This window comes from Tiliqua scincoides, chromosome 2 (assembly GCF_035046505.1).
Source record: "Tiliqua scincoides isolate rTilSci1 chromosome 2, rTilSci1.hap2, whole genome shotgun sequence".
In the NCBI taxonomy this organism is placed as follows: domain Eukaryota; kingdom Metazoa; phylum Chordata; class Lepidosauria; order Squamata; family Scincidae; genus Tiliqua; species Tiliqua scincoides.
Genome location: NC_089822.1, coordinates 90,817,489 through 90,845,395, shown reverse-complemented (window position 1 = coordinate 90,845,395; position 27,907 = coordinate 90,817,489). Strand labels below are relative to the sequence as shown.

The 27,907-nt window shown below is 45.7% G+C and overlaps 1 protein-coding gene and 1 pseudogene across 1 annotated transcript in view; one reads left to right on the top strand and one right to left on the bottom strand.

Moving 5' to 3' along the window:
• LOC136638587 (zinc finger protein 585A-like) overlaps positions 1–27,907 on the bottom strand; it is a 904,673-nt gene that overhangs the window by 748,392 nt on the left and 128,374 nt on the right. The gene's annotated exons all lie outside the window — the stretch shown is intronic.
• Positions 17,746–22,010, top strand: LOC136641098 (zinc finger protein 45-like; annotated as a pseudogene).

Genomic DNA, 27,907 nt, shown 5'->3' with positions numbered 1-27,907 from the left:
GTCTACTCTGAAGTAAGTCTCGTTCTAGTCAATGGAGCTTACTCCCAGGAAAGTGCCTAGGATTGCAGCCTAAGAGCCCAATCCTATGCAAGTCTACTCAGAAGTCCACTTTAGTGAATGGGGCTTACTGTGGATAGGATGGCAGCCTCAGGGCCCAATCCTGTGCCTGTCTCCTCAGAAGTCAGTCCCATTAGAATCAATGGGGCTTCCTCCCAGGAAGGTGTGGAGAGGACTGCAGCCTCAGAGCCAAAGCCTATGGCTGTCTACTCAGAGGTCAGTCCCACTAGAGGCAGTGGGGCTTCCTCCCAGGAAAGTGTAGAGAGGACTGCAGCCTCAGAGCCCTTCTTCTGCCTGTCTACTCAGGTTTCAAGGCTATGACACTTTCCCGGGAGTAAGCCCCATTGAACACAATGGAACTTACTTCTGAGTAGACATGCATAGGCTTGGGCTCTCAGGCAGCAAGGCTATGCACCCTTTCCCAGGAGCAAACCCATTGAGCACAATGAGACTTACTTCTGAGTAGACACGCCTAGGCTCGTGCTGCAGATTGGCACGGGGGCTGCACCAGCCAGCTTCCTTTCCCTCCTCCTTCGCCAAGCCAGTACCTGGGCGTTCCGTGGGTGCCGCAGCCCATCTCCCTGACTGGCTGGCTGTCCGTCCTCGTCCCCGATGCCCTCCACCGGCTTGGAAGCTGCGCAGGGAAGCAGATCTCGGGGGGGAGGGGAGGGGAGGCGGGCTGGGCTCAGGCGAGAGTTTGGAGATGGGGCAGGAGGGGGTTGTTGTGCGGTCAGGCAGGGGCCAGGCGCACTCCCACCCTGCACCCCCCAGCACCCACCCAGTGAATGCCTCTGTTTTGCTCCCCGCCAATGCCTCCGAAGGGGAGGGGCCCCTGCAAAAAAGTGCTGGAACTCTGTCCCCCCACGTTCCATTAGAAAAAAAGCCCTGCCTATAGTTAATTGACTTTTGTATTCCCTGCCTGTGGGTTTTGTACTTTGCCTGCGCGCAAGACACAGGTCCCTGTGAGGGAACAGAGACCTAATGAATGTGAAGCGCTTGACCCGAATAAACAGGCTTGATCAAGACAGACATCGGTCTCTGTGGTTACTTCCGAAGCGGGGCAAGGGACCACCTGTAGACCCTCTGGGGGGAGACGGGATCCCGCAATGGCATAACAAGATGACATGCAGAGCATTCCCTACAGTAGACTGTGGATCCCGGGCAGGGATGTACAGAACTCCCTTGAGCAATTTTGCTAGGCTCAGTGCAGTTTCTTTGCTTCCCTTGAAATTCCTTAGATATTTCACTTCAGCAAGAACCTCCTCCTTTAGGAAAAACATTCCACTTTAGGGTAAATCTCATGACAACTTGACAATCTACGTAGCAGCTGAGTGATGCACAAAGAGAGGCAAACATCCTTGTGTCAATACAAAGGGATCAAAGTTCTGTTGCTGTGATCAGTGATTGGGGACGGCATTCACAACAGGCCCAAATCTTGACGGTGTTTTCTTTACCCAGTATTGCTAATACTGTTTCATCTTTATGTAGCAGAAAAACTTAGCGCTATTGATTTTTTTCCCTCATGCCCTTTGCATTGGAAGGATAACAGTGCCTTCAAGATTGAATTTTCTGACTTTCATGGATAGCAGATGATGAAGACAGAGGGGAGATCGCAATAATTAGCACCCAGGTTTGTAGTAAGTACCACACCGTTTAAGCATGTAACAACTGACATTACAAGAGTTATACTTGGTGACCAGTTCCAAAAATCCTCAGGCAAATAATACAGCTCAGTCCACTGCATAAGAACATAAGAAGAGCCCTGCTGGATCTGGCCCAGGGCCCATGTAGTCCAGCTTCCTGTATCTCACAGTGGTCCACCAGATGCCTCGGGGAGCACACACAAGACCACAAGCTGCCACTTCCCTGCATCGAGCACTCTATTTACGCTCACACTCCCCAGTGAAGACACCACATTGCAATCGGGTTTAACTTGTGCTACTTTATTAAACACAGTGACCCATTTTTAATGCATGAAACCTACTGAACATACCTTCCCTCCCAGTCTGGGGTAGGCGAAAAAACTGCCATCCACGGCCAATTCGAATGACAAAATATTTCTACCCGGCCCTCATAATGAGTGACCAGCTAGTCTCAGACTGTACATACCCATCATGGCTTGTTACCTGTGATGGAGTTTTGCTCCAGAAATTGGTCCAATCCTGTTTTAAAGGTGTCTAGGCTGGATGCCATCACCAGATCCTGTGGCACTGCAACTCCCCACACAGTGATTCAGTGGTGCCAATGTGACATCCACTCTAATCCGTGGAGGGGCTTTGGCATGTTGAGGCCTCCTCAGGGCAAGGGAACATTTGTATACAACAAATGCGTGAATGATTTCAACTTTTCTTCCTTTTAATTAGAAAACCCTACATTAACTAGCAAGCCAGGAGAGGTTGCTAACAAGAGGGAGGGTGAAGGACAATGCCATTGACAGGCAGCATGAACACCTCTGGCCTTCCATGTGCCCCCAAATATAACCAATTGCATGGACATAGGTAGCCATCTTGGCTAATGAAGTAAAAGCCCAATGAATTCCAATTCTTAATCAGATTTGCACCTCAGTCTCTTACAGGCCACTCCTATTCGGTCTTGCCAACAACGGAACACATGTTCCTCTGGCAATGACTGCCTTATGAGAGTCGTAAAATACTCCAGCAGTGCACTAAGCAGTGCACAGCAGAAGCACTGGCAAGAAGGCCAGAGCCTTCCCCAGGTTTCAACTTATCGGCTGCAACCTGCTGAGGAAGGTGATGTGGCGGGGAAGGCAGGACAGGGTGGAAAGAAGCAGCAACAGGGATGGGGAAAGGTGGCAATGGGGATGGAGAATGGTGGAATGGGGTGGCAATGGGGGAGGGAAGTGAATCAGGTCCAGGAAGGGGGAGGGTTTGGGCAGCAGCTGATAAATCCTAGCCCCCTTCCCAGACCCAATCTCGTGGTGTGGGTCCACACAGACCTGCACTAGTTTAATTCACTTGAAAAAATGAGAGGTCTTCGATATCACATATGGCTTGCCTCTGGATAGTTGGTCTACTTTTGATACAGATTGATGGTAGATTCAGGATGGACCAAGATGGAGGCTGCAGGCTGGATGATGCTTTTAGCAGAGACTCAAAAACAGGTGGGAGTGCTTAAGAATGTCATGGATATCTTAAGGTAACCCTCCCCCCCTTTGATAAGTCTTTCCACTGCTCTGGAGAACTTCCTGTGCTCCTGAAATATGCCCTGGGACTGTATTTCATTTTCTTGTTCCTTGATCCTATAGTCACCCTTGAGGGTTGCTCTGCCAATGCAGAGTTCTGTAATGAAGGAAACGCTCTTGTATATATAACATTCTGCTCATTATATCATTCAGTGGCCTATATGAAAAAGAAAGTGCCAAGGTTGATCACCGGTGCTTAATGATGAGGAGTCCACAGACAATGCAACCTGGAGGAAGTGTAAGATAATAGACTTGTGTCCTGCCTGAATTAATTGTTCAGAAGTGAAAGGAGCTGTTCGGTGTGGCTCTCACTGGGAGGGCATTGTTCTTCCCACCAGGTTACAATGATAAGTGATAAGTGTCCCCTAACCTCTGCCAGCTCAAAAGTAGTGGGGGAGGGGCAGAGCCAGGGAAAAGGAAGTAAAAAAAAATTAACTAATTTCTCCCGTGGGCAGGTCAGTGCTGGGAACAGGGTGGATAGGATCTTGATGTGTATTGCTGTCATGAAATCCTCCCTTTCCCACCCCTGAACTACCCCCTGTTTGGTCCACTCCTCACCCCACTCCTCCCCCTAACTGCCCCTTATGCCACTTTACCTGCTCCAGCAGGATGTCTGGAAGCTGCTGGAATGTTCATGGAACCTCTGGATGTTTGCACTGGTGGGTCAAAAGCACACAACAGCATGGCAGCAGATTGCAAATTCCACCACCTTAAGAACAAAATCCTCCTTGGACTCTTTGGTATTGTTCTTTTTTTTCTGTGACCAGGTCACAGCTGAGGAAAACACTAAGCGATTGCTCAGAACCGAAGGGCACCAAATGTTTCTGCAAAGTGTTAGCATGATTATTTTCCTACTATTATTATACTGCTGAAGAGCACTGTAAATATTTCAACATTTTGCCATAGAAATGCCTGCTGAAAAAGGTGGGGGAGAGTCTAACGAAGCATTTCCTTGGTCAGCAACCATGAAGCATTTCTCCTGTCTCTAAACCTACAGAAACACTGCATAAGCATCCATCCGGGAAGCCTTTCCTTAGTGTACTTGCTGTTCCTCTACCTACATTGTTCTGTTTTACTAGACAGTAAATATTCTCATGAGGTCTTAAATCCTTTAGAGATGACGAGCAAAGTGTGTTTTATTTTGGTACTCAGCATTCTCTAAGATGACTTTCCTTTTTTTGCACTGAAAACAAAATACTCTTTAGAAACATATCCAGCCTGTCAACCTACTTGCTTTGCAGAGTCCTAGCATACAACATGCATTCATTTGCTGGCGCTACCTTCAAGGATTCTGAATAGTCCCATTTTATAAGCAACCTGAACATCCATTTGAGTTTTCAATGTGCTGGGCATTTGCTATTATTAGCTGAGTTTGCTCTATATGTGCTACCACTTATATCCATAATAAAATGTGGCATATACTAATATAAGGCACTCTTAAAATCTTTTCAAGTGTTTACAAGTTTGTTTTGCTATACAGATGTGCGCCACTTTGTGGCATTCTGGCTTACGCCAGGATTGCATAACCGATGACCATGTGTGGTCATCGAGGGCGCACACCCCAACCCTCCAAAAGTGAGGGGAGCTCTGTTCCTCTCCCCTCGGGAGGGTTGTCTGAACCTCCCAGAGGCAGCGCACATCTGCGTGCTGCCACTGCAAGGCTCAGACTGAGGGAAATCTTATCCCTCACACAATTTCCAGTTTCCTCCATGAAACTGGAAGTTGTGCAAGAGATGTGATTTCCCTCAGTCTGAGCTCTGTAAAGGTACCTAGCAGACACATGCTGCCTCTAAGAAACTCAGATGACTCTCCGGAAGGAAGGGGAGCGGAGCATCCCCTGTGGAGGGACTGGATTGCACCAAGCACTGCTTGACGACATATATCGCAGTCCCAGTCCCTGTTGTTAAGTGGCGCATGACTGTTTTATAATTGGCAATATTTTGCCTTTTCTGTATGCAACTTTGTATCCATGCATAGGTGTGCTTTTGTTTCGAAACACACCAAACAGCAATGTTTTTGCTGCCAAATATGAAATACTGTAAACTATAAAATATGGCTGACTGTATAATGTAAGGTCTGTGTGCCAATTATGCTCTCCTCCGCTGTTTATTAGGAACCCCCTTTGGGAATTTCTAATATGTATTATCTGTGGCCCTATCTTTTTTAAATTTCTAGTTGTTATTACTTTTAATATCACACAAATAATCTAACAAGAAGAAAATGCAAAGGGGAGGAGGAACTGAGAGGGAGAGAGGATGAAACTCAGGGGGCAAAGAAATGGATCTATTCATAAGTCACACGCAGAGAGGTAGAGTGGTCTTCAGTAGAAGAGGAGCATGGATCCTGTAGCTAAGACAGAAGCGTCATGTGAACATGTCTATATATGTTGTGGCCCTGTGATAAAATACATGTTTAAACTGCATGGGCATGTGTTAGTAAAGGTCCTTGCTGATAGAGCTGCTACCCTTTGTCTGGTAAAGAGTTGTATGGAACCTTGGATGAGCAGGCACACAAAACAGCATACACCAGCAGAGTTCTTTGCATGCAGTGGTTATATTTCAAAGCAAGGGTTATCACAAGTAGAATAATCAGTAAACATTCCTAGTCAGCACGATGAGCAATCAGTCCATAAACAACAAATCCAAGTCAGCTTTCCAAGATACACAGTCAAAGTTCATTCCATGGTCATGGTCAGTAACAACACACACACACACCCACCCACCCACCCACCCATCCACCCACCCACCCATCCATCCATCCATCCATCCATCCATCCATCCATCCATCCATCCATCCATCCATCCATCCATCCATCCAGCCTCCCACGTTACTGGCAGCAGTTCCATAGTCTCCTACAACACTCCTACTGCTGCACTGGAGGCTCAACAGACCAAACATTAAGTAGTTGGAGTGGCCAATCAGTGTAGGCTATGCCACACCCAGGGTGTGGCAGTCACAGGTGTTTGCTGATCCTGCTGACTCCAGCAATCTGCACCTGTTCCTGAACCACCTTGTTGGCTGTGTTTCTGTCTTACCCAGAACATAGACCTGACACTTGCATATAAACCAAAGAGAGGCAGAGACCCATAACATGTTTCAAGATAGCACCTGCCTACTATGGGCCTTATCTCTGGGCCTTTAGTTATGCAAGCCCACATGGGTATAAACACACCAGCAGGCACTTCTACCAGTTCTGGTTAACCATGCCGTGTTGTGCAATGCCCAGTCATTTGATTCTGTTTGCTATGAAAGCTCTCAGTACGTGACGTTTTTCTACAGCTTTTATTCTGTCATGGCTGAAGGGAATAGCCATCATGCTTTGAAAGATGAGAACAAGACTACAGTAATTAATGAAACACAACAGGCATGGTCTCTACCCAAAATTCCTTAGACTACAAGTCCAATCCTATCCAACTTTCCAGAGCTGATGCAGCTGTGCCAACAGGGCATGAGCCCAAGTCCTGTGGTGGGGGTGACAGTCCCAGAGGCCTTCCCAAGATAAGGAGCGTTTTGTTCCCTTATCTCAGGACTGCATTGTGGCTCCATCAGTACTGGAAAGTTGGATAGGATTGGGCCCTTAGTCTATAGGTGCTTGTTTCTGTTGAGTAAAATAGGATTACAGTCCAAATCATACTTAACACAATGGACTTACTTCTGAGTAAAATAACTAACACAATTGTTCAAACATCTCTCTATGTTTTAAAAGACTTGAGCAGGAGGAATCCAGACCCCAAGTGGTCTTTTAGCCCAGTAGGGAGCACACGGAGGTATAGATGGTATGAATGGGTGCCCCCTTGTGGGGACTGTAAGCACAGGCCCTGTTTTTCATGGAATCGTGACTGCACCTTTTCAAGCAGTCCATGGTAGGGGGCTCACCCCCATGTGGTGGTGCTAGTTCGTATAATTGGTGCCTCCAGTAGGGATCACCCCCATGTGGTGGTGCTAGTTCATATAATTGGTGCCTCCACAATTCCAACCATCAGTCGTCACTTCTGTGGGAGATTTTAAACAGATGAGGCCAAATATGCTGTAGCACTGAACCAAATCTGTCAGAGAAACCACTCTTTAATGGCTAAGAATACCCTCTATACCAGGGGTGGCCAAACCACAGCTCGCGAGCCACATTGATGCATAATGTGCAGCTCTCGGAAATAAGAGCTCTTTTTTGCATCACAGTTCATGTAAAAGGTAAACAAGAAATGTTTAAGCTTTATCATTATTATCAGGTATAAACTGAGAGTCCCTGGATTAAAATGTACATTTAGTGTTCATGGTGAGTGCATATTTTTTAAGAATTTAAATGCCGCTTAAATATTGCAGCTCTCCAACACCTGAAGTTTATCATACGTGGCTCTTACAGTCAGCAGGTTTAGCCACCCCTGCTCTATACTGTAGCTGTTCGGACGGCTAATGCTCTCTTAACCATTATTGGGGTCAAGTATTGTTCTTCATTCAGTTTTAATAGTTTTACTGGGGGGAAACGGGCTTAAAGTGATGACATAATCATAGCTGACTGTTGAGTGAAGTCTGAAGGAATTGCTTGTTGACATTTAAGGAAATCAGCAATTCCCTTAGCAGCCTTTGGTGTAAATCTGTGTCTTGTAGATTTAAGAACAGGTTTACTCACATCTTAATAATAGTTATGAGACTTTTGAAGTGTACCACTTGTGGATAAGGGCATTTCATATGCCGGTGTTGCTCCCGCCTTCCTCAGTCTCTCAGCCTTTTCTTAGAATCGGGAACATTTTTTTGCTTTCATGCCGTTATATGACTGACAGTCTCTTCAAGCCAAAAATAGCAATTGGAGGCTTCAGTAATGTTTAGACCCTTTACTGGAGAACATGCAAGTGTAGGCCCATCAGACTTAAAAAGTAATGCAAGTGGAAAGTGTAGTATTATTTGGGCTGGAGCTGAGCCCATCTTATTTTATTCTTACATTTTGACTTTAAAAGAGAAATATGAAGTCAGTGATGGAGGATCTTTTGTGGAACAGCACAGCAGTTTGCAAACAAATGGAACCTGTTTCACTGCTGTCATCCTGGGATGTAGTCGAAGGGCAACCAGGCTCTGGCACCTCTCCGACAGCAGGAATGGTGATGTCATCAGCAGACATGCTGTGGGGTTGCCTTTGGAACTGTTTTCAAAGACCTTAACTGAGAAGAAGCATCGGGTTCAGCATATGTCATTCACGTTTCCCATAGCTCATGTTACATTGAGCTTACAATTCTGTGATAATTGACCTAGGAATATTTCCTACCACACAGAGTGGAACTTACTGCTGAGTAAACATCCATAGCTTTTCTGATTATCTGGGACAGCTTTTCTGATTATTTTTATATATTTGTTTTAAACTAGAGGAAACAGACTCCAAGAGTCTTGAGATAAAAGGAACCAGATCTTAAACAAAGTATAATAAGTTTCAAAGTAGGAATAAGTGGCAGGAGGAAAAAACATTCCAATGAAGCAATTTAAAATTAGTTGTTGTTGTGCCTGCCTAGTCCGTGGGTTGTGGCTGGGGGGGGGGTTATCTTGTCAGGCTCTTGCACTTCAATTTACCACTACACCACTGTTTACAGCCATTTCCTACATAGGTACGAATCACAGCTCGGAGAGAGCAAGACGCCTCCAATGCTTTTTAAAGTTCTAGGAATGCTGCAGGCTGAGGCTGGAGCAGGGGTGAAACTGGGCACTACCAAGAATTTGATATCTGTTGCATGATTTCTTACTCCCAGCAACAGATGACTTTTGCTTCAGCTGAGTCATATTGGAGTTTTGCTTCGTAGCCTGTGGGCAGTCAGCTTGACCAATACAGGCCAGGAGAAATGCATGTCCGTCACTGTTCACAGTGTCTTTCAAAAGCCACTGGTTCACTCCAGTCTAATCAGTGAAGCTGTAATCAAATAAATCAGGGTAATTGATCACAACTGCTTATTAAGCAGTATTGCTATCCATCATCTCTAAGTAAGTGGATGGGTTACTAGCTGGTCTTGTTTAGCAGTAAACTAAAATAGTACAAGCCTGCAGTTTGTTAGTGGAACTTCAGTCAAGGGAAGATGGGTCCTGTAGCAAAAAGTTGCAGTTGTCACATCTACTTGTGAGTAAGTCTCCCTGGATTTGACGGTACTTGCTTCAGAGTAAGCACCGCAGACGCCTATAAGTCGATCTCACAGATAAGCTGAGGGCAGGTTTTGAGGCAAGAATCATAGAATTTTCTATGACCCTCGGATAAGTCAGGGTCATAAACTGGGGTGGGGTGTCTGATTATAGTTTTGTCTGATTTTACCCTAGGCCAGATCCTGAAAAATAACCTACCAGTAATTGTTACCTAAGAATTGACAGTCTCTAATTTATTAAAAATATAGTAAAAGATCATAAGATTCATTTTTATTCATAATCTTTTAAATTCTGGTCTTCACCATCTTTTTGTAAACACTATCAAAGGATAACTGCACTGTAAACAACATTCTAATAGAACAGTGGTTCCCAACCTGGGGTTCATGTACCCCCAGGGGCACTCAACAGGACCTATAGGGGTACTTGAAAGAGAATGGAATAATGGCAGTGCTTCAGAATGCCTTGCAGGGCCAGCAAGGCAGGAAGGGAGGGAGCTAGTTGACTATGAAAGCCCCACCAATAGTTAATTTTTGGTGATCAATTCACGTATGAACCAGTGATTGAAGATCAGCACAGGAAAAAAACTAAAATATAAAAAAGTGATCTATCACTCAGAATTTCTCAGGACATTTCTGGTGCAAAACAGTGCAAAGGCAGTCTTCTGCTCTTAAGCCTGAAGCTCTACATATAACATAAACTTAGAACACAACTGGGAGTGTGCAATTCAATTCACAGCAGAGACAAGCAACAGCAAATGGCTGTGACCAAGTGCAGCTGCACTAAGCTGAAACCCTATTTACTCAGAAGCAGACCCATTGCTTTCCCTGGGTGTTATTCCTAAGTAATGGTGCTCTGAATTGTAGTTTGTGAGACATTTGATGGGAGTGTTTCCACTTTCAGAGAAGGTGCATCCTGCAGCTGCAACAAGCCCACCCTCACCTGGTCTGAGGGCTGTTTCCTCCTCTTGATTTACAGCAGGATCACGGCTGGGGGGGGGTTTCGCTCTTAAAGAAGTGGGGTGATTCTGGGGAGTCGGTTCAGCTCTGCTCTCTGTCTTGGGGGGGGGATGTGGGAATGGAAACTACTGTCTGCTGCTCTAATCAGTTTCCTGGTCAGTTTCCCTGATCGCATGGCTTGTAAATAGGGGGCAGAGAAAGAGGGACAGTGGGTGAGGGAGAAGAGAAGAGAAGGGGGAGAAAACAGTACAACAGAATGAAGGCTGGTGGAGGGAAGAGAGGGGCTGGGGCTGAAGGGCAGAGAGAAGCAGGCAGTGCAGGAGTGGCGGTGGGCAGGAGGGAGGGAGGCTGTGTGGGGGGCTCCCCTCCTCCCTCTTGCTAGGAAGAAACAGATGCAGAGCTGTAGACTCTGCATGAAGAAGCAGCCCTCCCGTCTCTCTCTCCTCTTCAAGCTATGATCTTATCCTGGGAGTAAGCCCCATTGACAATAATGGAACTTACTTCTGAGTAGGCATGCACAGGCTTGGGCTCAAAGAGAGTAAGCCCCACTGATGACATGCATGGGACACGTGCCAGGCTCCTGCTCCCCTTTCCTGTCCTTTTGAAGACTAGCAGGGGCAGAGGAGGAGGAAGTCAGAACCAAGGAGACCAGGCTCGGGGGGCCTGAGCAGGCGGGACTGCAATGCCCAGGAGCAGCAAGGAGGAGGGAGCGGCAGGCGAGCCAAGCAGCTCCGTCAGGCTCCCTGCTCAAGGTGGGAAGCGTGCAGTGGGGGAGCCTTCAGGCTCCGCAGTGTGCCTGAAACAGCCCTGACCCCTAGTGGCCCTGCAGATAAGGCGAAGGGTTGATTCAGGAGCCATCTGTTGGGACAAATTTATCGCCCTGTATGCGAGTATCTACAGTATACCCTGGATTACACTTTTAAGTCACTAGTGCTGGGCCAGTGTCTTAAATATTCAATAGATTACCTCTTCTCCTTTCTATCACACTCTTCTTCTATCTGAATCACATTTCCCAATTTGTCCTCTTTTTCTTCCCCATATGCCTCTGACAGCTACTGGTGTCCATCAGCTTTCATTCAGAACAAGTTAAAATACACACAGCTGGAGCTACTATTTCAGTGGGCAAAATCCTGCAACTGAAGTCTTGCTAAAGACAACAGAATTTGGCTGTTCTGGGTGGCAAAATATTGGTGCACGTGGTGCTTGCTGCAAGCTAATTCTCAAGCAGCTGAACATCCCCAGCACTGAAGATATTCACGTTTATCAGTTAGAGTTGAAAATGCTGCCTATGTCCACTCCTTGTCACACGGCTGGCATTAACCACCGCCACTGTCCCACATGCAAATAACTTCAGGCAACTGGCTTAATCAGAAAGGACACAAATAGCCTCTCTGTGCCCTCAGTGCTTCTCCAGTCCAATCCAGCTCGGGAGTAGCAGTCACAAAACAAAATAATTAGACTTCTTATTCTCCAAACAGTAACTGCAGGCGCTCCAGAATATGTGTGTGTGGGGGAGGGGGACTGTTGATGCACAAGAGCAAAATTAGAGAAAATCTAGGTTTTTTTTTCTCCATATCCATTTGAGGCACCAAAACTCTATAAACGCAATTGCACAGCCAAGTGAGAAGGAACTTCTTGAGGGAATCAGACGGAAAGCCGTTCATTAATTGCCCACCAGGGCTTCATTCCAAGCCTGAAAAAAACATCTGTCTGGACTAGAGATCTGTAAATGTTTGCTAATGTCAGAAAAACAGTGAAAAGCTGTGTACTGATATGAAATTAGCAGAATCTTGTGGCACCTTATAGAGGAATAGATTTATTGCGGCATAAACTTTTGTGACTAGAGTAGAATATACAGATTAGAATGTCATCCTCAGTTGGTAGATATGAGTACAGAGAGAGACATATCAACAAGATTTGTTTTTGTTGCAGCAGATGAATACAGCTTGAAATTTTATACTGGCAAGACATATCAAGTGATAAAGTCCAGACTGGAGTACATGTTACAGTGGTCACGGACAATGTTGCCAGGTTTTGTTTTGTTTTGTTTTGGGGGGGGGGGGGTGGTTCAGGTAAAAGCCCTGAGGACCTCCCTTTTATAGATGCACATATGTGTTGGCTACCCCCCCCCCATCTGCCCAGAAACTGGGCAAGAGATAGAAAATGGTGAGTTCTCCTTCAGTACTGCTATTGTGGCAGCAGGAAAGTGAACTCCACCCACTGTGGGTGCTACTTCCCATTGCCTATAAGCATCCCATCTTGGCTGTAGTCCATCATGTTTCTTGCCATGTGCCATTTTACAACTCCCAGATGTCCCATCCCATGACGGTCAGGGGTAGAGCATGTGGGAATTTTAAAATGGCACCTGGCAAGAAGGAGAATGCATTGCTGCTACTCTATCCCCTAGTAAGCTACTGGAATGTTTACCTGAGGAATACAGGTAGTAACAGCCACAGTGGTCTGGGGGGGCATGACTAGGCATGAGGAATACTTCATAGGCCTGGGTTATTAGAACACCAACATGTATATACCATACTTTGTAGTCTGTGATCACATGAAGAAAAGATTCAGAACAACTTACATGAATGGCTTCACATTATCAGCTTCTATGCACAGTAATTGCATATTTCGGCAGCTAGCATGCTATTGTCTGAAAATGGAATGGGGCTTCAGGGCAGATTCAGCTGGGCTTGTAATGGTACGTTCTTTACATGGGAACACCTATGATACCCTGTCATTACCTGATATCTTTCACAAATGCTAGGACACTCTCCTTTACCCTGAGGAGTCTCCCACCCATCTCTCTATCATGTCATGGCTATGGCTGGAACAAGCCACAATAAGAGAGTCACAGAACAGAAGACATAGGTGGGGTGATGTGCCAAGGAAAACAGTCCAACAGCAGGCCCAAGGTGAGTCAGGGTGTGGGAGTCTACATTGCCTCATTGAAGGTCTGTTCAGACTGCTGGACAGACTTAGAGACATGGGCTTTGCAAGGCTTCAGAGCCGGTTGGGCACATTCAGGCTAGGTCGACTGACCACATCCAGCCTGGCATTGCCCCCGCAGAGGGTACTCTTTCAATAGGATATTTTCAGCACAATCCTGTGCATGTTTGCTCAGAAGTGACTCATACAGATTTCAATGAGATAGGCAGCACAATCCTACCTAACTCCCTGTGCTGCAATGCAGCTGCATCAACACGTTTAGCGCTGCATCCCATGGGGGAGTTTCAGGTCGTGAAGACCTCATTGGGGTAATATTTATTTCCTTGCCCCAGGAAAAGCCTTTGCCGCCCCACTTGGTCTACTCAGACTTTTGCCAGCTGTATAGCTGGATAAGTCTGAGTAGACCCAGGTAGGCAGATCGAGGCCAGCAAGAGGGATAGGATTCTGGTGGCACTTATGCGGCTGATACTGCCTCGTTTCCTGCCCCTATCTTGGCCCAATTTTTCCCCATCCCTGCCGTAGGTCTACTCAAGATTACTCAACTCATTAGCTAGCACAAATTCGAATAGTGAAGGAAGTGGGAGGAAGAGGGAGAATCAGTATGGCTCCTGTAAGGGTAATTCTTGCCTCACAAACCTTTTAGAATTCTTTGAAAAGGTCAACAGGCATGTGGATACGGGATAATCTGTGGATATTGTATATATGGATTTTCAGAAGGCATTTTCAAACAGTCCGTCACCAAAGGCTGCTGAGAAAATTCCATAGCCAGGGCATTAGAGGGCAAGTTCTCTCCTGGATTAGAAACTGGTTGAGGACCAGGAGATTGGGTGTCAATGGGTAATTCTCACAGTGGAGGGAGGTGAAAAGTGATGCCCCAAGGATCTGTCCTGAGACCGGTGCTTTTCAACCTGTTCATAAATGACCTGGAGACAGGATTAAGTAGCAAAGTGGCTAAGTATGCACATGTCACCAAACGTTTTTGAATGGTGAAGACCAGAAGAGATTATGAGGAGCTCCAGAAGGATCTCTCCAAACTGGGAGAATACACAGCAAAATGGCAGATGTGTTTCAATGAAAGTAAGTGCAAAGTAATGCACATTGGGGCAAAAAATAAAAGGTATTGAGAATACATCCGGTAATATTATAATACTGTTGTACAAATCAATGGTAAGTTCAAACCTGGAGTATTTCGTCCAGTTCTGGTTGCCACATCTCAAAAAGGATATTGTGGAAATGGAAAAGGTGCAAAAAAAAAGAGCAACTAAGGGCGTAATCTTGACTGCACCTTGGGCCAGCGCAAGTCCCTTGCACAGGCCCAGGAGGGTTGTAAAAGTGCCATAAAGCACATTTGTACCTCCTTTAGAGTCGGCTGGGCTGGTGGCTGAATCCAGCCTCCATGCTGACTCTGATGGGGAGGGTTGCATCAACTGAGTTCAGCTGATGCAAGTATCTGCGCTGGATGGGGAGGAGACAGGAGGGAGATTTTCCAGGATGGGGGGGCAGGTGGAGGGTGGTCCCAGGGGTGGGTGGGTAGGGAGTGAGAGGTGGGGCTGGGACCCGGCTGTCATGCCAGATCCCAACTATGTTCTCCGAACAGCAAGCTGCTCCGCTGTCCTCGGATTTATGCCACCTCATGAGGAGACCCATTGGGGCTGCAGTGACTTACCCGGAGATAAGGGGAAGAGTGGCTGAGCCCCTCTCTTGCACTGGATACGCCTCCTGGCCTATGTTTGGGACTCTTCATTTTAGAAAAAAGGTGCTGGGGGGGATATGTTTGAGACACACAAAAATATGCAGAGGATGGATACAGTGGGTAGAGAGATGCTCTTTTCCCTCTCACATAACACCAGAACCAGGGGTCATCTGCTAAATTGAGTGTTGGGAGAGTTAGGACAGACAAAAGAAAATATTTCTGTACTCAGTGTGTAGTTAGTTTGTGGAACCCCTTGCCACAGGATGTGGTGATGGCATCTGGCCTAGATGCCTTTAAAAGGGGATTGGACAAATTTCTGGAGGAAAAATCCAGTATGGGTTACAAGACATGATGTATATGTGCAACCTCCTGATTTTAGAAGTTGGTTACCTCAGAATGCCAGATGCAAGGGATGACACCAGTATGTGGGTCTCTTGTGTATTGTGTGCTCTTTGGGGCATTTGGTGGGCCACTATGAGATACAGGAAGTTGGACTAGATGGGCCTATGATCCAGCGGGGCTGTTCTTGTGTGTGAGGATGAAGGACCAGATATTGGTGAAGCCGTTGTTGCTGATGCCTCCCCTCTGCCTGCACACAACAACCTCCAGACAGGGTCCCAATCTCCTTCTTATTCCACCCATGTGCTGCCCATTTCCTTCACCCCATGCCTCCTGTGATTTACTGGAACCAGTGGGGGCGAAGGGCTACCCTGGCACTCCTCTGGCGATGCCACCTCTTGGACAGTACTTAGCAAATGGTTGTCAGTGGCATGCTGCACACATCATCGGCAGCCATTTTAAGTCAGCTCTCTTCCACGGTTGTAAATTCTGCCACACTCAGAATCTTGTGAGTTTGCAAAGACACCTCATTGGCTACTGTCAAAAGCAAAATACTAGAGCAGATGAAACATAGTTTGGAAGGCTATGCTGCAAAGATCTTTAAAAAAGAAGATAAAATACCATTAACGCAATGCAAAGATATTCTTTGAGCAAACACACAGAGGTAGTGTCATTAAATGAACATTCCACAGTTCATTGTTGGGACGGGAAGAAATTTTTTTTTAAAGTTTCACTTGGACGCTCAGCAAGAGAGGACCAGAATCTCATGCAATGCAAAAGTCACACAGAAACGTGAACTTCACTTTGCAACATGGCTATGTGAGCAGAAGCAGTGAAATGAAAAGCAATATTCTGGGCCTACTGAAGCCTAGCCATTCTGTCACTGCTGACTTTCAGCCAAAAGACAATTCAAAATGAACTGTAAATACTCTGTATTCAGACTGATGTGAAGCAAACTATAAGAATCTGGGGGGGGGGGGAATCCACTTGTAAAGTAAATGTTCCTTTTCAAGTGGATTGTGTGGCATTCCCATTAAGTTACCAGGGTCACAAGCTGCCATTCCTGCAAGAACCATCAAAAAGTCAAGGAATGACCTTAGCGGCCCAACTTCTTCCAGAGACTACTAATAGAAAATCAACCAATATTTCACAGTATCTGACAACAGAAGCTGTCTGTATTTTGAAAGACACTGAGCCTGATTCAACTTTAGCTTTGATAAAATTCCTACCAAAGGCCTCATGATCAAATTCATCTCAGAGGCCCTGCTCTTCCCCACCCCCAAGCTGGGCAGCCTTTGACAGGGTCTGTGGGGAAAGAGATCTGGAGACAAGTGGGAGGCCCGTAGCCTGCTCTGGGCTCACTGGCAAGAAAAGCCAAAACCACCCTTGTTTTTTTCTTCATGTGCCTACTGGGCTCTGCACCAGGGAGCAGGCAGGACGGACAGGCAGGCAGAGAGTCACCCACTTCCAGGAGCAAAGCCGTCAGACACCCAGAGGGGAAAGCGGAGGCAAAAATAATGACTGCTGCTCTCCCAGCACTCCGGCCAGTATATGGAGGAGGGAGACATGAACGCAGTCTTCAGTTCTAGAAAAAACCCCTTCAGTTCTAGAAAACACTAACAAGATTTCTTCAGGGAAAGGCAGGGCTGGATGGGACAAGGATGGATCAATACCTTTCTGGAACAGGAACTCTCCAGCCCCTCATGAGAGGTCCACTGTAAACAGAGACTCATTAGGAGAAAATGTTCTGCCTGGTAGAAAAATCTGAGATTCCCTTGCCAGTGTGAAAAAAGCACTTTGAAACTTATGGTCTGAGCAGAGGAGAAGCCAGTCTGTGCAGGAGAGGCAGAGAAAAGGGGGGGGGGGAGGATCAATGGAAGGTATAGATGTGTTAATGATGGGTAAAGGGTCTGCAGGGCCTGGAGACTACATTTCCCAAGAGCCCTGCTGTGACCTGGACTCTGACCCTGAGAGGGGGGAGGCCTTGCCAGAAGGCTGGAGAAGGAGGGAGTGGGAGGCCTGAGCCTAGGGAGAGAGGGAGGCCTGGAGCAGGTGTGTGGAGGAGACCAGCCAGGGAGGGATTGGCAGGCTCTGGATGGGGAGGGAGCTGAGCTGGAGGCTGCACTGGGAAGCCTAGGAAGGCAGGGCTGCTGGACTCTCCTTCCCCCTGTGGAGGGAGCCTGGTGGGACTGGCAGCCACAGGCCTGGTTGAGGGCCTCATGCAGCCCCCTTGGGGATCCTGTTCCTCTACCCACCCAGTGATTGCCAGCTTCTCTCCCCAGGCTTTCCCTATGAAACCATCAGTGCTCCTGAGGCAGAGATCATGGTGATTGCTGGAGCCTCCCAGAGGCAGAGCTCCTCTCCCAACCCTCCTCCAGCCAAGGCAGCCTCTGCATCCAAAGACAGTCAGCTTCCAGCCATCAGGAGTAAGAGCCACGATGCTCCTCCCTGAAGCTGCCCAGTCTCCTCCAAAGCCATCACCTCCAACAGTGAAAAGGAATTCAAGCATGTCCATGAAGCAGGTATGCAAGGTTAAAAAAACTCATAAGGGTCTCCTTTCTCTCCCTGCCAGGTAGCAGAGAATCAAAGCAAAGTAAACCTTGTGGAGGAACAAAAATGGTTGCCGCTCATCCAGGCCAGGTAAAGGAGATTTTTCTCCCCATCTCTCTGCTTTTCCTTCAGAGCAGTTTCTCCCCCACCTCTCCTTTTCACCTCCCAGCTGCTTTCTTTAGGGCTCCATTGTGTGTGCATGTTGATGGTTGGACTCCCCCGTATAGTTTTAGAACTAGTGTGTCAGAATAGTGAGTCTGAGCTGAAACCCCGTTTGGGTTCTTAAGCACTTTCAGTATACTGTACATTGGTGCACGATAATTCTTGCCAGAGTATCTTTGACACAGGATCCCTGCATACGATTGCTTTCCCCCTTGTGTGTGCATGTTACACACGTTTTATAAAGCATTGATGGTAACATAGTGTGGGGGCTCAAGTGGGCACCTGGCTAAGCCTCTGCCACAGCCAGAGTAGCTGGCTTTTTAGATTGGGCTTACAATGCATGAAAGCAGCTACACAATGCACATGGTTCTTGGTCCTGGAAATACACCCCCTTGTAAGCAGTGGGAATTGCTCCTGGGCTTCCATGCATGCTCTATCTATGGTATCAATTTGGAAACTGGAATTGAAGAAAAGGATACCGTGAGCCTCTTTCAGGAAACTTGGGAATCTTCATTGGAGCTGGAAGTCCAAAAGTTGAGCAGGAATGCATATGTGGATGTGTTTTCAAATTTAGAAAAGTTTTGTCCTTTGATGGAAACTGGGATGCACTTCTCTGTTTGGATTGCAGTCATGGTCAAGGCTGAGTTGTTAATAGGATGTGTCTCCTTTTTCTTTCACAGCTGGATTTCATTCACAGAGATAGCACTATATTTCAGCAGCGAAGAGTGGACTCTTCTGAGTTCATGCCAAAGGCACCTGTATGAGTCCGTCATGATGGAGAATTATGAAAATGTGATTTTGTAGGTAAGGATGATCCTTTGACCTTTAATTGATAGGTGCCCCAGGTAGGAGCTTCTGTTCCAGTGGATATTGCCAGGGGAGAGATGGTGACCTGGTTGCATGACCTGAGCATTGTTGCTGTGATGCCTAAGGCCCCACATCCTCACCTTCTGGCCAGCCCAGTTCTGGGTGTTTGGATGAGAAGGGTTACCCCGACCTGGGGAGTGGCGACATAAATTGACTAAAGGTCCCTTGTCTCCCCTTTAGAGGAGGTGGACATGTTTTGGGGGACAATTCCTCCTGTGGTTGGGCTCTCCTTCTGTGTGATAGATCCATGCAAGAGAGAAACAGCACAAATATTCCTGCATAAATAGTGAAGTGGTATTGAGAGCTCAGATGGGAGAGCAGCGGGGAACATGTCTCTGGGTAATTTGGAACTTCCTCATGTAGAATATACAGGGATAAAAATGTATTTCCTTGAGGGAGAGATTGGAGTACAGAGTAGAGAAGGAGGAAAATATCTCAAGCTTATATGAGGAAACTACTGTGATTGCTGTTCTTGTAGGATCTTGGGAATTGTAGTTTCTGGAAGGCTCTGAGAAGTAAATGCCAGAGATGATGACTGATTCTTCAGGTCCAGTGCTGTCTGATGAAACCCAGGCGAGTACAATGACTTTGAAAGACTACTTATGGCAGGTGGCCTCAGAACCTAGAAGTCTAGAGGAAGGCAGCACTTGTAATTGACCAACCAAATCCTAACCAACTTTCCAGCACTGACACAGATGTGCCAATGGGGCATGTGCTGGATCCTGCAGTTGGGTGGCAGTCATGGAGGCCTCCTTGAGGTAAGGGAATGTTTGTTGCTTTACCTCAGAGCTGTGTCGACCTTACTTCAGGCTAGAAAGTTGGTTAGGATTACATCCTGAGTTACCTGAATTACCTAGTATTTTCTGTTCTTTTCTCCTTTGCTCATGTCTGCCTAGTTGCTGCTGTGAACTTTCATTTGACCCACTGGCACCATATGAAGCTGCCCACCTCTTTTCGTACCCCCCTTTCTTCCATGACTCAGGACTTTTCATCCTTTGCCCTGGGTAAGCCTCCTAATTTTCTTTCATCCTTCTCTACCCCTTCTGTTCCGTCTCCATGATTGTGCCAGTATGCCTCTTTTCTCTCATTTTTAAGGATTTCTCTATTTTCTCCTCTATAAATAGCAGTCACTTGTGTTTAGGGCCCAGCCATATGAACGACTAAGAAACATTGAATTGCCTTTTGATTTTGATTCCCTTTCTCTGCTTTTGGGACATTATTGCTAGAGTAATAGATTGTTTGTTACACCTTCTCCTTCTCCTTCCTCCCTTCCCTCTTCCTTCTGAACCATTGACCTCTGCCATTGGCCACAGCGCAGGACCCCAGGATGCCAAAGGAATTTTCCCTTTGCACACATGTGAACGTGTGTCTGAAAAGCAGAACCAGTAATGGTCTATAGCAGTGCCTGGAAGAGTAGTGATGGGCTTGATCTGGAACTAACAAATGGAAACTTAAATGAGACAGTGTAGGGATTCTTTTTCTCTGGAGAATCATCTGGGAGGAGGTGTTTGTCCTTTTGTAGATGGGGTTGCCTTCCCTCTGAAGGAACCAGTGCACAGCCTTGGCATACTTTTGGGCCCAGTTTTTTCCAGCAAGCCAGATGTCCTCCCTATTCCAGATCCACTTTTCGATGATTCATCAGCTGCACCATTTCTGGACAACATTCAATTTCATAGGAGACAGTTTCCAATCATCCCTAAATCTGAAATGTCATTCTCAATTAGAGGTTTTCTTCATTTCATTCTTAGTCATTACTGTTTCTCATTCCTCCTCTCTAGTTGTGGCTTTTATTTCTGTGAGACTTCTTTGCCTCCAATAAAGCAGAATATCACATTGATGAAGGCACTTACAGTTAAAGATTGCTGGGGCTTTTCTGGGCCGTAGTTCTGGTCAGACAAAAAAACACTATATGTGATTTCCCCAACAAGCTGCAGTTTCTTCCTTTGGTCTCTTACTGCATTTCTTATTTCAACAGCATCGGTTTGGAACCAGATTGGAAGAAAGAGGAAGCAGACACATTTTTCACAGCAAAAACCCTGCAGAGAGGAGAGACCATTTATGTGCCAGGACTGTGGAAAGAGTTTCAGTTGGAGTGGTGAACTAAAAATCCATGAGAGAAACCACCTAAGGGAGAAGCCCTATAAGTTCCAGGGGTATGGAAAGAGCTTCAATGTCAGCAGCAACCTTATACACCATCACAGAACCCATACAGGGGAGAAACCCTATAAGTGCAAGGAATGTGGAAAGATGTTCAGTAACAGCAGTGGACTTAATCACCATCACAGAATGCAAACAGGCAAGAAATCCTTTAAGTGCAAGGAATGTGGAAAGACTTTCAGTTGTAACCTTAAAATCCATGAGAGAACCTACACAGGGGAGAAACCTTATATGTGCCAGTAATGTGGAAAGAGCTTCAGTGTCAGCAGTGGGCCTAATCGCCATCACAGAATCCACACAGAGGAGAAACTCTATAAGTGCGAAGAATGTGGAAAGACATTCAGTCAGAGTGATGACCTTAACCTCCATGAGAGAACCCACACAGGGCAGAAACCCTATAGGTGCCAGGAATGTGGAAAGAGCTTCAGTCAGAGCGGTGACCTTAAGATCCATGAGAGAACCCACACAGGGGAGAAACCCTATAAGTGCCAGGAGTGTGGAAAGAGCTTCAGTGTCAGCAGTGGGCTTAATCGCCATCACAGAATCCACACAGAGGAGAAATCCTATAAGTGCAAAGAATGTGGAAAGACATTCAGTCAGAGCGGTGACCTTAACCTCCATGAGAGAACCCACACAGGGCAGAAACCCTATATGTGCCAGGAGTGTGGAAAGAGCTTCAGTATCAGCAACAACCTTATACTCCATCACAGAATCCACACAGAGAAGAAACCCTATAACTGCAAGGAATGTGGAAAGACATTCAGTCAGAGTGATGACCTTAACCTCCATGAGAGAACCCACACAGGGGAGAAACCCTGTAAGTGCAAGGAATGTGGAAAGCCATTCAGTTGAAGTGGTAACCTTAAAATCCATGAGAGAACCCACAGGGGAGAAATCCTATAAGTGCCAGGAGTGCGGAAAGAGCTTCAGTGTCAACAGTGACCTTAATCACTGTTTAAGTGATTAAACTTAATCTCAGTGTCAACTGGCCTATAGTTATCAAGACTACTAGTCCGTACTCTCTTGCCCATGAATTTGTCTTAACTGCCAAAACTCTCATTTGTTTCAAGTTGATTCTTAGTCATGACTAACTTCCTCTGGAAGATACCATATGAACAATAATCATTCCACTGCCAGTGAACAGTAAGCTGTCCCTGAAACTTTTGAAGCATCTTCAACTCACATAAAGTTTTCACTTTCCATGAATAGAACAAAGAAAATGGGGGAATGGGGAACGGGACGCTTGTATCATCTCTGTGTGAAATTTGGTTGAGATCAGCTTTGCTGGTTGGAATAAGCTTTTGCATTCTGGTTTCAATTCTGAGCAGGGTCAGTGCCATGTTGTTAGGGGATTTGGTTAAAGCCCTGCACTGGCTCCTCTATAGCAGTGGTTCGCAAACATTTTAGCATCAGGACCCACTTTTTAGAATCACAATCTGTAGGGACCCTCTGGAAGTGATGTCATGGCCAGAAGTGACATCATCAAGAAGGAAAAATTTTTAACACCGCCATAATCAATTCAATTAAGTACATTAAACATTTACAATAAGTATAAGTTTAAACATTTATTTAAAATAAAGAAGAACCCTCCTAACCCTCCAAAGCAGTTTCTGATCTGTTTAAAAAAAAACAAAAAACAACCCCAAACATCCCAAAGGCTGCAATTCTGTCCACACTTACCGAGGACTAAGCCCCATTTAATATCAGTCAAAAGCATTGACATAATAGTTAAAAGTGCAGATCTGTCACATTTCCCCAAATGCAGTCACATACCATGGTAGCTTCAAGTCTAAGATATTAACAATAAAATACACATTGAAATGAATGAGGAGTCACCTGAAATTGGCTCACAATCCACCTAATTTGTCCTGACTCACAGTTTGAGAAATGCTTCTCTAAGGCATCCCCATTCAGCCCCTCATAATGTACTGGATGCTGCCATCTGGTTTAGGGGTTGACTCAGTCAGGTGGTCCTCTGATGGGCATAGCCCTTGGCCAGTGCTCAGTCTTGTCAATCTCTAAAACCACTCCTGATTCTGTTAATGGCATTTTCTTCAGCAGGTGACGATCTTCACATAACTCATACTGATACCTACACATTAAACTTCCCCATCTTCCATTAATACAATAAGTAGTCCAACTTCAGTCTCCTAGGTATCCCGCTAGTGCCCTCTGTGGAACATTAGTGAAAGGTCTCATTATCTAAATGAGTAGGTTCTCTCAATGCCAGTTTTGATTTGATTCAGCATGATTTGCCACACTAAGGAAAAAAAAATTAAGCCCTGACTTCTGACTCTTAATATGACATCTTGAGAATTTCTAAATTTAGAGACGCAACAGATATTAACTTTATTAGGATTGTGGCTATAAAAATTGCTGCTCCTCTCTATTAATCGGATCAAACTGAATTAAATTTCCCTAATGAAAGTACAGGCTAGAAATAGCCATTTCAGGTAGAAGAGGGTCACAGTTAGGCTTTTCCCCTAGATCAGGGGTGCTCACACTTTTTTGGCTCGAGAGCTACTTTGAAACCCAACAAGGCCCGGAGATCTACTAGGGGGGAAGGAAGCATCTGACAGACACCCCCTTTAATGTATGGAGCCCCTGCTGGTGTCTAGTCAGTTTCGTCAGTTTTGTTGCTGCATGCCTGAAGAGCAGCTAAAGTGTCAGTTTCAGTGTCAGTTTAGTGTCAGCTAAATATGTCAGTTTCGTCTAGTCACTAGATGAAACTGACATATTAACAGTTTGGAGAGACTGGGCTCCTGGATCTACACATTTTGCCTCGCGATCTACCGGTAGATCGCGATCCACCTATTGAGCACCCCTGCCCTAGATGATTGCCTGAAAAATGAATTCTCACATTACCCGTTGGGTTAACAGTGTATTGTTATAGCAAATTACCTGTTACCTTTGGACAGAGTGTGGAATATGAACATGGCACATTACTTTCCATGAAGTGCATATAGGTAAAATGTCTTTAACAAATCTCTCTCTCTCTCTCTCTAACAGAGAATGGGGAGAATAGTAAAACCTCATTTCTCAGAAATACGGTGAAGACTTTGTCATTTTGTGAAGGTGCATCAGTTTATGCACAATGACCGTAATGGACACAGCTAAAGTAATTCAAATCTGAATGCACACAAACAGTGAATTGGACTAGTCCACTAACGAATGATTTTGTGCAATGTATGGTTTGTTATAATTGTAACCCAAGGAGATCAGAGCTGCTAAACAGCTGTGTGAATGGGGATGAACCTGGGCTTCTAGCATCAGGACCTAATATTTTAGCAACAGTTGCAAGCAAGCAAGCAAGCGCTGGTGCCTTCCCACTGATGCCAGGATGCCCACAGGACAAGCTAAGACCTGTGCAGGGACAGGGTGGGGAGGGGGTGGAACAAAAGATGGGAGGAACAAGGGGCAGGCTGGGCAGATCAGGCCTGGGAGGGGACAAGATTGGTAGTGCTGGCGTGCACCACAGCCAATCCCCTTCCCATCCCTGATCTGCTGATTCAGATCAACTTGGATTTGCACCAACGATATCACTGGCACAGGTCTGAGTTGACCTATTGCGGCTGCTGGGACTTACTCCGGGACAATGGGACAAATGACCCCTTTCCATGAGGAACCTTCAGCAGCCAAAATTCCTCCATGAGATTCAATGGAAGCCATGCCGGAGCTGCTGCATCATCACACAGGAATTTAATTAGGATTGGGTTGTAATTCTTGCTATCTGACAGAAATGCTTAGTAAACTAGATTTCCTGGCATTTTTGGTATTTTGCTCATTGCAGTCACTGTGCAAAGTACCAGACACTAAAGAGAGGGTTTGCCATCCCTTCCACCTAGATAGAAAGCAGACAAATGAGGGGGAAGAGAAAGAGAACTAGTGACTGTTATAGAAGTTTTCTAATCTGATGGCAACATTGCCTGTGTGTCATTATTCTGTGGTCTATATACTTCTGTGGTCTATATACTTGCCCTGTTCTTCTGATTCTGCTAACACATCTTCCGCTTCAGGAGCCTATGGAGGGATGTTTTGTGCGTTTGGCTTTGTTCTCAGTTACTCCCTCTCTTTTCCATTTATTTGCCCAGCTCAAAAGAGCTTGAATTTTGACACTGTGAAAGTACGAGTGGCATGCATGCTTGCAAAAAGTAGCACTGCGAAGAGGAGAACAACATTCTGCAGTGGCTGAACTGCAGAAGTTGGTGACAGGATGGATGAGCTGAGCCCCACGGGAGTGTAAAATGAAGGGGAGGGACTGAACTTCCACAGAGACATCAAAAAGTCATACACAAGTTAAAATATAAATTCTGTTTGTGTAACAGTTGTAATATATACTATGTGGGCTTTGCCCTTGACTCAGCATCACTGACCAGCCAGGTACTCAAGAACAGGATTGTCTCCTTTTCATCTGTAAACAGCTGGAGAGTAGGCTGTGATGCAGATGGTGTGCAGGTATTATTCTAGGCACTCTTTCTCAAACTGTGGATCGTGGCACACTAGGTGGGTCATGAGCCAATTTCAGGTGGGTCTCCATTTCAGTATTCTATTTTTAATATCTTAAACTTGATGCTACCATGATATGTGACTGCATTTGGGGAAATGTTACAGTTCTGTACTTTTAACAGGCTACTGTGTATAACAATGATAGTCAATGGGACTTACTCCTGGGTAAGTGTGGATAGGATTGCAGCCTAGGATTGTTAAAAATTTTCCTGCTTGATGAGTCACTTCCATCCATGACATCACTCCCAGGTTAATGACATCACTTCTAGTGGATTCAGACAGATTGTCATTCTAAAAAGTGGATCTCAGTGCTAAAAAGTTTGAGAAGCACTGCTCTCGTGAAGGTGTTATCTCTGAAATCATAGTGCACAACTTAAAAGCATTAGGTCACATGGAAAAACTGGAGAACAGGACAAAGCGCTGGGTTTGACTATATGCACACATGTGCTTGTGTGAGAAAAAATCCTGTTCAGACAAGGTTTATGAATAGACAAGTAGATGAATACATAGATCAACTATTTTACAAAGGAGTTGAAGAAATTAACAGCCTAGTCATATGGGGACGCTGCACCAGTGTTACATGGGTGACCGTGCACCCATCATATCCTAAGCTCTCCAAAGCATCACCACACCAGTGCATCCCTGCCAGTTATACTGCTGCAGCTCATCCCAGCAGTGCTGACAGTGTCCATGGAAATCCTGATACTGCCCGTCACCCATGGAGAAGTGTCCTGACGTTGACACAACACGGGCAAGACTTTGGCATGACATCCGTGCATCATCAGTGTTATGTCCATGGATCTTCAGTGTGATGTACCAAGGAGCCAATCATCGCATCCATCTGGCCGCAATGCCAATGGCCAGAGAAGCGCTGCAAGGGTAAATGGAGCAAGGGGGAAATGCAGGGCCACTGAGTGGCCAACCCTAGGGGAGGGGACACTCCCTGCCAATCACTGGAAATGAGGAGCACAGGTACCTTTGCTAACCATCAGGTGGTGTGCCAAGGACTATACACATACACACACACACAATATGACACAAGGATGCCACACTATCTCCACCTTATAAAGGAGCTACAGTGGCAAGAGCAAAAAAAGGGCAAATGCAAAGAACTGCTAGGAAACTCTGCGCCTAGGGTTTAAGTCCCCATATTTCACGCACGCAAACACCTAAGGCGAACCTATTTGCCACTGTAGAGGAAGGGCAGAAAGATAGCTCCCGTGGAGGAGGGCAGCCATGTGGAACAGATACACAGGTCTCTCCGTGATAGAATTTGAGTCCCTATAGGGGCATTCATCACCCAGAATGTACTTTTTCACTAGGAGAGATTCACTGGGTCAATCAGAAGGGAAGCCTCAGCAGTGTGCAAGCCAAGCAGGATCCTGTTAACAGGTCCTCGCTGTGCAATGATGCAGTTTGGGAGCCAACCAAGACAGGGCTGAACCCAGCCAAGGGACCTTCCCTAACTAACAAGGCGCTCACATTTTGAATCTGTTGTTTAGACCATATTAAAAGCAGTGAAGGTGAGTTGGTACATCATACATACAAAAAGTGAATTAGAAAAGCATTTCTTGATGGGTCATTTTACCACGGAAATGAAAAAGCATCCATCAGAACTTTGGTGCTGTGTTTACTGTCTCAACTAGGCACAAGGAAAGACAACTTATTGCAATTCAGGAGAATAAATTAGATAAGCTTGCATGCTCATTCTGAAGGAGCAGTTGGTACTTTTGGAATGAGTTTGAGGGGAAAAAATGCATGGTACATTTTTCCTTTTTGTGCCCAACCATGTAAAGTAATGATTGGAGCCCACAGGAATTAAGGGCTGCTGAGAACAGGAAGACGAATTAGTTTAAGTATGATGAGGGCATAAGCTGTAGCAAGAGCCATCTATCACTGTCAGGTTCAGGAACCAATCTCATCTGAAGGTCTAAATTACTTTGAATTAGCCCTGTGCATTTCAGCCTGCAATTTTGGTTTTTGACTTTGCTTGTTTTTCAGAAGAGATGATCCCATTATGCCACACTGCCGAGTACTTGTATTGTTTACTTTCGGACGTCTTGATTTATAGGTTAAGTTTTCTGCTTCTTTGCAAAGTGATTAGCAAAGCTGGATTTTGTCGAAAGAATTAAATTGCTCCTTACCTGTAATGTGGCAAAAAAAATCACATTGATAGGACACAATCCACTATGATGTATCCCAGGTTTTCAGATGAAAAACAAACTTCTTAAAACTGATGTATGTGTGCGATACTGTTTTCATATATCGTGTGCCGCTTTGAGAATGCTGGTGAGTGAGAAATACGACAAATCAGAGAGCAACAATAAGGTCACACTCAGCTGAACTCAGTGGGACTTC